We start from the raw sequence: 9,682 nt of genomic DNA, 5'->3' as shown, positions 1-9,682 counted from the left end.
TAAATAGCATATTTCATGACAGGTGGATTGGTCGTCGAAGCACTATATCATGGCCCGCACGTTCACCGGATCTGACGTCCCCGGATTTCTTTCTGTGGGGAAAATTGAAGGATATTTGCTATCGTGATCCACCGACAACGGCTGACAACATGCGTCAGCGCATTGTCAATGCATGTGCGAACATTATAGAAGGCTAATTACTCGCTGTTGAGAGGAATGTCGCTACACGTTTTGCCAAATGTGTTGAGGTTGACGGACATCATTTTGAGCATTTATTACATTAATGTGGTATTTACAGGTAATCACGCCGTAACAGCATGCGTTCTCAGAAATCATAAGTTCACGAAGGTACATGATCACATTGGAACAACCGAAATAAAATGTTTAAACGTACCTACGTTCTGTATTTTAATATAAAAAACCTACCTGTTACCAACTGTTCGTCCAAAATTGTGAGCCGTATGTTTGGGACTATTACAGCGCCATCTATCACAAAGCGAAAAAAGTGATCCAACTAAAACATTCATATTTCTTTACGTACTACACGAATATGTAATAAAAAATGGGCGTTCCTATTTTGAAAAACGCAGTTGATATCCGTTTGACCTATGACAGCGCCATCTAGCGGGCCAACCATAGCGCCATCTGGTTTCCCCCTTCAAGCTAGACAAGTTTCGTTCTTTGTAGTTTTTCTGTTTGACGCTTATTTCGTGAGATATTTGGCCCGGTAACGATCAGTGGACCACCCAGTATTTGTTTCTCCTAACTTATGTAAGCCGAACTTGTATCCGTGTTCTCTATTAGTAAAGTTCACCTCGGTGTTACAAACGCGACAAGCGCACGGCAGGAAGTTTCTGAGGTTGTTATCATTACTGTGACATGTTATTCTGTAACAAACATAATGACTGTTTCTTACAATATGTATTTATATTTTATTCCTTATATTTTACAGTAACTTTTGTATTCTGTCCTTTCTGTTCTTTAGTTCCGATGATGGCAGCTGAGCAGTTTAAATCTTATTATAGATCAATCTTATTATTGATATCTGTGATCACGATAATTTCAATAATAACTTCTACAAACGTATCGACATTTACCAAACCTCATAGTGAAGAAAATCGGTATTTCACGATACGACGTGCACAGGTAGAGTGTTCAACAATGGACTTGAGTACAGTTCTTATTCGCTTTCCTGAAATATGCTCGCATTTTTATAAGTAACTTTTGAAACCAGTTTATGAAACGTTAACTCACCTTCACTTTCATCTGTAACGCTCGTATATTTGGATTTACACCCAAATATCTATTAGGAGCAAAAAAAGAAATGAAATTTGTTCAACAATCCTGAGACCATCTTTTGTATCAGTATTGTTTCTTGCTTTTACTGCTAACTGATTCTTCATTTAACAGTATCACTGGAAACACAAATAGTATTACTCTCGTACTAGAAAAAAGTCAGTACCTTAGTCTTAGTCACATCATAAAACTAACTTTGGTACTGAAGCTGCTTATAGTTTTGTATCCGGCAGACAGGAAAGAAGAAAGTAACGCTTGCTGAAGCGCCGGGTCGTGTATATCAGTTTCATCTAGAAAGAGTGCCCCTTCTCGGAATACATTAGCAGGAGCATGGATCTCAAGATACAAGCGGCTCGATGGTGAAACCCTTGATGTATTATAAACGATCTTGTCGGCGAAGTGCCGCTGGGCGCCAAATAGCACTTCGCTCTAAGAGCCACCTCCCCTACTTTCCTGGACCACGCTAAGGACAACTTCTGGAAAATCGTGCTCGTAAAGTCTCCGGTTAGTTACGTCCGTTCCAAGATGAAATCCTTCTTTAACGTCTCAATGGCATTCAGGTCATTAGATACACCACACTCTCAACTTGCACATAATTTATTCAGCATTTTATCTAACGGAGGAAACCTGTGTGCGCAGCCCTCGTGCGAAGCGTGTGGAATGTCAATTATTTTATATTTGTTTGCGAACAGAATACATCTCTTAATTCGTCCAGTACCCAAAGACGTAAAATCTATTATTACTTCAGCAATATGTCATAACATTCGGGACACACGGGTATCGTCGAACCAATTTAGCAGTCTAAAGACCCCTGTAAACGATCGAAGAGTTTGTCAAACTTCACTAGTTTGTAAAATTATTTTACAGTGTGCTGTTCTCTTTGACGCGCTTGTCATACACAGACTATGAGTGACGTGTTTGAGAGAAACTGTGATTGAAGACAGATCAGACAAGATGTCGGACATTGTTTGTGTTGATGTTTCGTCGTACATGTTTAGCGAGAAAAAGTTTCTCTCACTGTATCGTGAGTTTCCATAATTGTGAAAAGCTATGACCAAAAGAGTTTAAGCGTAAAAACAAAAGAGCGCTGGCAGATACCAAAGTGACAGAGGTGTTGCATCTTTCCCAGTCGTATTTTACGGAGGAAACGTAAGAACATAAAAATTCAGAACATACAAGCGAGACTGCAAAAAATCAAAGAAATCGAAGGTATCCCATTCTTCCACGGACAATGTATATGTTTTTAGCACTTTTATTTTCACAAGTCCGTCTTGAGCACATAGATTTCTTTACACTTTATGACCGGTTTCGGCTTATCGCCATCTTCAGATCTGTTGTAAATCTAAATGTGTAAGCGACCAGGTTCAATTAGTTAAGCTTAAGTCTATACAAGTGTTAGTGATGCATGAAATATAAAATATAAAATATTTATAGCCATGTATGGCAGCCTTACATAGCGTTAAAATATTCTGATATAAATCATCGTCAACCGCAGGAAAACAAGGAAGTCATGCAGAGAAGCCACGACATATTCGCCATCTATACTGCTCTCTGATATAATATCGACTATCAATTTTCTATTTTTAGGTAAGGTCATTAATTTATTAATTATATTATGCTTCCGTCCACTGTTAACTCATCTTAGGATAGAAGATTTTGTGATTTTTTTTATTTTTTATTTTATACTTTTTTTATACTGGCATTCATAAAAGTTGTATGTTACCTAAACAGGCTACGGGCTGTATTGTATATTATTTGTACTTTTCATGGATTTCAAGTATGAGTCCTATTTCACGTATAGTATATCAGTATATGTTTTTAATGACAGACGCTCGTTTAGCCAAGGGGGAAAATTTTTTGACTAAAGACAATGCATACCCCTTTTAATCTTTATATTGGCGACACTGGTTTACTATGTACTCCGGCTAAAGTGCCCTCTGCTGGCTTTAGGTTTTTGTATAAATACTGACGCAATCTGAGTATTAGCACACACATGTTTAACTTGACGATGATTGATATTATAATATTTTAAGGGTATGTAAGGCTGCCATACATGGGTATAAATATTTTATGTTTTATATTTCATGTATCACTAAGAATTGTATAGATTAGTCTTAACTAATTGAACCTGGTCGCTTACACAATATTTATATTTACAACAGATCTGAAGATGACGATAAGCCGAAACCGGTCATAAAGTGTAAAGAAATCCATGTGATCAGGATGGACTTGTCAACATAAAAGTGCTAAAAATGAAATGATCGTGGACTCATATACAGCCTTCATGTCTTCAATTGATAAATATATATGTTGCCCCGTCGTGGTAATTTAACGAACTTTCATTACGTTTTCACGGGTATATTTATCTCTCAGTTCCAGTCATTTTTTGGACCAGCTTTGTTTTCTTTTTCTTCCTTATACACAGTTTTTCTGCATTGGTGGCAAAGAGAGAACATCGATAGTCAGTCCCACTACTGTGAAAATAGTTCGCGACAGCTGTTACAAAATTGGGGTTGAATCTGACAAGCTTCGTTGGTACTGTGCATCTGCGCGATTGTTTGACAAACCCGTGGAAACGAAACAGCGAATTCGACAAACAGCTTTGATCGTTTACAGGAGCATTAATAGATAAAATGCTAATTTCGATTGGCCACGGTTCCCCGAATCGCACATGACGTTAACTGGTATCGTTCCTTGCAATCGAAAATTAAGTATTGCCGCAATCCCGTGACAGTACTATTCATGGTGTGCTACAATTTAAGATCAACCAGCAAAGTCTTGCAAGAGGACACAGTGATTAAAACATTCAACTTGTATTCTAGAGAGGTTCATACGGGCTCGCTCTTTTGACTGTTAGGTAGTTTACTTAAATTATACAAAATGCTGTTAATCTCGGCACTGCCATTGGCGCTATTCATATATATATATATATATATATATATATATATATATATATATATATATATATATATATATATATATATAAAGGGCTTAATTAAATAGTGGTACAAGTCCATTTTTGTTCATTCTGAGATACAGGGTCCTAAAGTTAAAAGAGATCTGAAAAATCTGCAGGTGAGATACCAGAAATACTCAAGTATATATATATATATATTATTATTATTATTATTGGTGTTTTGCCTTAAAGAGCGCGTTTGGACTAAACTACATGGCCAGTTCCTTTTGCTGCCTTCCTTGCTGCCCAAACTTCCCTCATTCGCTCGCTGTGTTTCTGTTTCCGGTCCTCTGTCCATGCTTCTTGTCGGCTTTGTGTCTTCGGCTTCATCTTGATTGCCTTTTTGGTTGCCCATATTTCTTTCATCTTCTGGCTGTGATCTTGCTTGCGTTCTTCGGTCCATTTTATGCCTGTTCGTTTGTCACATTGTATCTCATGTAGTTTACTTTTCTTAATGATGTTTCTGAACTTTATTGTGTCGTTCATTGTGTCTGCTGTTATGTTGAGTTGGTTCAGGTCGTTTTCTACCTCTGCCACCCATTTGTTGTTTCTAGTGATTACCCAGTCAAAGATCTGTTTGGTCAGCATGTGTGATGGCATTCTGTATAGGTGTCCATAGAATTGTAGTCTGCGTTTTCTAATCTTTTCTGTGATTGTCTCCGTATGTTTGTACAGTTCCTCTGTAAGTTTCTTGATCCATATTCCATTGTTGTTAGTTGCGCCAAATATTTTCCTAAGTATTTTCCGTTCTACTTTTTCTAATTGTCTGATACGTGTATGCCCTAGGATTAGTGTGGTCTCTGCTGCATATAGTGCCCCGGGGAGCACCACCGTGTCGTAATAGCGTAAATTGGCTTTTTGTGAGATAGACTTCTTGTTGTAATGATTCCACACTACTTTGTATGCCTTGTCCAGTTTAGTCTTTCTTTCTTCGTTTGAGTCTCTGTTATGTCCACTCATTTGTAGTGTTTCACCGAGGTATTTGAAGTTTGCCGTTTTGTAAATCGTGCCATACTTTGTGTTCAGAGATGAGAGTTTCTTTGTGCTCATAAACTGTGTCTTTTCGTAAGAGATCTGTAGTCCAGTTTTGGAAGCGATTTCGTGCAGTTTTTCAATAGCGTCTTTTGTTTCCTTTATACCTTTCGTGACAATCGCCAAATCGTCTGCAAAAGCCAGGCATTTAATCTGTAGGTTTCCTAAGATTATCCCCTGTTGTGATGTATCCCATTCTTTTATGACCTTATCTAACACCAGATTGAAAAGGAGAGGTGAGAGGCCATCGCCTTGTCGGACACTTGTGCGAATTTCAAAGGGCTCTATTATAGTTCCCCACAGAACTTTACTTTGGATGTCGTATTGGTTAAAGTTTGCTCTATGATAGCCCGTGTTTTGTTGTCTACTTTGTATTCTGCTAGAATTTTGAAGAGAGTTTTCCGGTCGATAGAGTCGTACGCCTTTTTGAAGTCAACAAAGGTAATGATCAGGTTCTGTTTGTGTTGTAAAATCATTTTCAGGTTCCAAATTTGTTCTGCACAAGACCGCCCTTTACGGAAACCTGCTTGGTATTCCCCAATCAAGTGGTCGGTCTGGCATTCTAGTCTGTTCAGTAAAGCTTTAGAGAAGATCTTGTACGTGACCGGTAGTAGGAATATTCCTCTGTAGTTGTTCGGGTCAGTCTTGTCACCTTTTTTGTGTAGTGGGTGTATCAGGGCAGTTTTCCAGTCGTCAGGAATTTTCATGGTCTTCCAGATGTCTTCCAAGATCCTGTGGATGTCTTTGGTGAGTTCTGGGTCTTGTAACTTCCAGATTTCCGCGATGATGCCATCTTCTCCTGGTGCTCTACGATTCTTGAGTGACTTTATTATTTCTTTAACTTCTTCTAGAGTTGGAGGTTCACTATCTGAATTGTATGTGCTCGTTTCTGTCGTCATTTCTTCCATGGGGGGGTCCGTGTTGAGCAGTTTTTCAAAGTACTTTGCCAGAATGTCACAATTGTTTTTGGTATTGGTTTCTAGGGTTCCATCCGGTCTTCTGAAGCACAGGTTGGGTGGTTGATATCCAGTCATATTTTCTCTGAACGTTCTGTAGAAGTTTCTTGTATTGTTCTTCATGAAGTCCGATTCGATCTCTGTCAGTCACCGTTTGTCATACTGTCGTTTTTCACTGCGAATGATTTTGCTTGATTGCTTCTGTGTTTCCAAGAAGTTCATCCAATTCTCTTGGGATTTATGGCTACTAAATTTTTTCCATACACTGATTCGTTGGTCTATAGCTTGGTCACATGTGTGGTTCCACCAACGGTGTTTCCGTGTTCGTGGTGCTTGTGCTAGTTTCATGGCCTCTCGGATTCTTCGTGAAAGTTGTGTCCAGTCTGTCGTTTTCTCCATTTTAATTTTGTGTAATATTTGTGTCTGGTTTAAAGTAACGTATTCTGGATCTGGTCTAACAATTTTGTTCTTCTGGAGCTTTTTCTTGGGCGAAAGACGAATCCTGATCTGTAGTAGGTGGTGGTCTGAGTCGAAGTAGCCTTTACGGGTGTCTATGTTCAAAATTTCTTTTTGTGAGTCTTTCTGCACTATTACGTGGTCGATTTGTAGTTCTTGCTTTCCGCTGGGGAATTTCCATGTGGTAAGTTTTCGTGTTGGTTTCTTGAATTTTGTTGACATAATGGCGAGGTCGTGGCTTTTGCAAAGGTCTATCAGATGTTTTCCGTTTTTGTTGGTGTCCTTGTGTGGAGTATGTTTTCCTGTGATATGTCTGTATATCTTTTCTTTTCCGAGTTTGGCGTTGAAGTCTCCCAGTATTATTTTGACTCTATGTGCAGGAATTTTTCTGATAGTTTCTTCCATTGTCGTCCAGAAGTCATCAATTTCGTCCGGGTTTTTCCTGTTGTAGTCATTAGTCGGTGCATGTGCGTTGATTATTGTGTAGGATTTATTGGCTGATTTCACTGTGATGGTGCTGATTCTTTCGTTTGGTGACGAAAAGTCGATTATGCTGTCCGTGATGGACCTGTGTACTGCAAATCCTGTGCCAAAAAGCCTTAGGTTTTTCAGTTGTTTCGATGGTTTTCCTTTGTATATTCTGAAATTCTCCGTGTTGAATTGGTCTTCGTCTGTGAATCGTGTTTCTTGCAGTGCACATATTTTGATTTGAAATTTTTCGAGAGTGTCTGTCAGTTGTTTCATCTTTCCTGTCTCCATCAGTGTGTTCACGTTGAGTGTGCCGATGTAGTGTTTGCGTTTGGTCTTGAGGGAGTTTGAGAAGCTCCGATTCTTCTCATGATGTCCGTGAGCCCCCGGAATCCGATGCTCACGACAATCCCAGTCTATTGACTGGGGCCCGGGGTAATGAGATTTTTCTCGTTGTACCATCATGATGTTTAATAGTTGGATGTATGGCATGCTGCCGAGTACAACCTGACTTTCCAGATCAGGAGGTTGGTTGAGGCCGCCACTGACATGTGGAACAGACGCCTTTTGTAGCCGCCCACTGTGGGAACAGACGCTACTAGTAGTTTTGGTCCGCCCCGAGTATTTCATTTCCTCGGTACCACCTATATCTAGGAGGCATTCCCCTATCCGCCACCTGGGGAGGCGCTCGGTTGCGGGTCTACTAACCGCCCTAATATATATATATATAGTGTGTGCGTGTGTGTGTGAGCGCCCGCGCGCGCGCGCCACATCACCTCCTAAACCACTGGACTGATTTCAACCAAACTTGGAACGCATATCCCTTCCTGTCAGGTAACAACCGCTATGAGGTCAGAACCACCTACCAGTCATAGTTCAGGAGATATGACGTCATTAAGATTTCGATGCGTGAAAAACAGGCGCTTCATGGATGACGTTTAAATGTATTACTTCTGGGCTGCTAACTTTGTTGGCAATAAATTTAGCAGACAGTATCTACATATTCCGCTGAATGTACGTACAAAATTATATCACTGTACGACTATATGTACCAGAAGATACGACGTCATAAACAATGAGATGCACGAAAAACTGCCGCATCAAATATAACGTTTAAATGTATTACTTCTTTGTTGTATCTAGACAAATATATCACTCAACGACACATAGTTCAAGAGATGTGATGAAACACTGAGATGCGTAAAAATTGACGCATCATGCAAAAAGTTTTCATATAGTTATTCTTTACTACTAAGACACTCCTGCAGTCGAGTCAACTTGCGGAAATCCCTGAGACCTAGCAGCGCTTTTGACAGCTTTCAACTGCGAAGCGCAAATGGCTATAGACGAAAACAATGGCCGTCTATAGAATATGAAGCACGTTGCCGTAGAAGTGTTTACAAAATCGTCTTGTAGACACGCGAAGCATCTGCATCCAGCGAACACTAATACTATGTTTCTTAATACGGTTACTGTACTTACACATCTGTACATTACGCATATTTCTTTGCACGACTGTTAGTTTCAAAGGTATTTTCATGAATACTAGGAAACGAATTTTCCTCGATATGACACTACAAACACAGTTTCTAATAGAAAATTGGCAAAATGAATATCCGGAAAATGCGGGGTTTGTCAGTTAGTAGATAACAAAACAGAAATTGAAATCATATTAACTTGTATTAACTTCACAACTCTTTATATTTCACAGAAAATTTTCTAAATATGTAATAAGTACTACTAGCATCACATGTGTTCGAAATTCAACCAACTGCGTCGACGTTATAAAAATAACTGCACATCATATGGTGAACGACCTTACGAAAAAGTTGTTTTCGTGTTAGTGGTCTTCAGTTCAAAGACTGGTTTCATGCAGCTCTCGATGCTACTCTATCCTGTGCAAGCCTCTTCATCTCCGAGTAACTGCTGCAACCCACATCTTTCTGTATCTGCTTGCTGTGTTTATCTCTTCGTCTCCATCTACGATTTTGCTTCCCCCCCCCCTCCCCCAACCGCCCACACGCTTCCCTCCAGTACTAAATTGGTTGTCCCTTGAAGTCTCAAAATATGTCCTGCCAACAGATTCCTTCTTCTAGTCAGGTTATGCCACAAATTTCCTTGCTCCCGAATACTGTTCAGTACTTCCTCATTAGTTACGTGATCTACCCATACAATCTTCAACACTCTTCTGTAGCACAACATTACAAAACCTTCTTGAAACTTCCTGGCAGATGAAAACTGTCTGCCGGACCGAGACTCGAACTCGGGACCTTCTTGTCTAAACTGTTTATTGTCAATGTTTCACTTCGATACATGGCTACACTCCATACAAATACTTTCAGAAATGATTTTGACACTTAAATCTATGCTTGATTTAAATTTCTCATCTTTAGAAACGCATTTTTTGCCAGTGCCAGTCTACATTTTATATCCTCTATACTGCGGTTATCATCAGATATTTTGCTGCCCAAATAGCAAAACTCACCTACTACTTTAAGTGCGTCGTTTACTAATCTAA

Source organism: Schistocerca serialis, chromosome 1 (genome assembly GCF_023864345.2).
Source record: "Schistocerca serialis cubense isolate TAMUIC-IGC-003099 chromosome 1, iqSchSeri2.2, whole genome shotgun sequence".
Lineage (NCBI taxonomy): Eukaryota > Metazoa > Arthropoda > Insecta > Orthoptera > Acrididae > Schistocerca > Schistocerca serialis.
Note: the sequence above shows the minus strand (reverse complement) of the source record.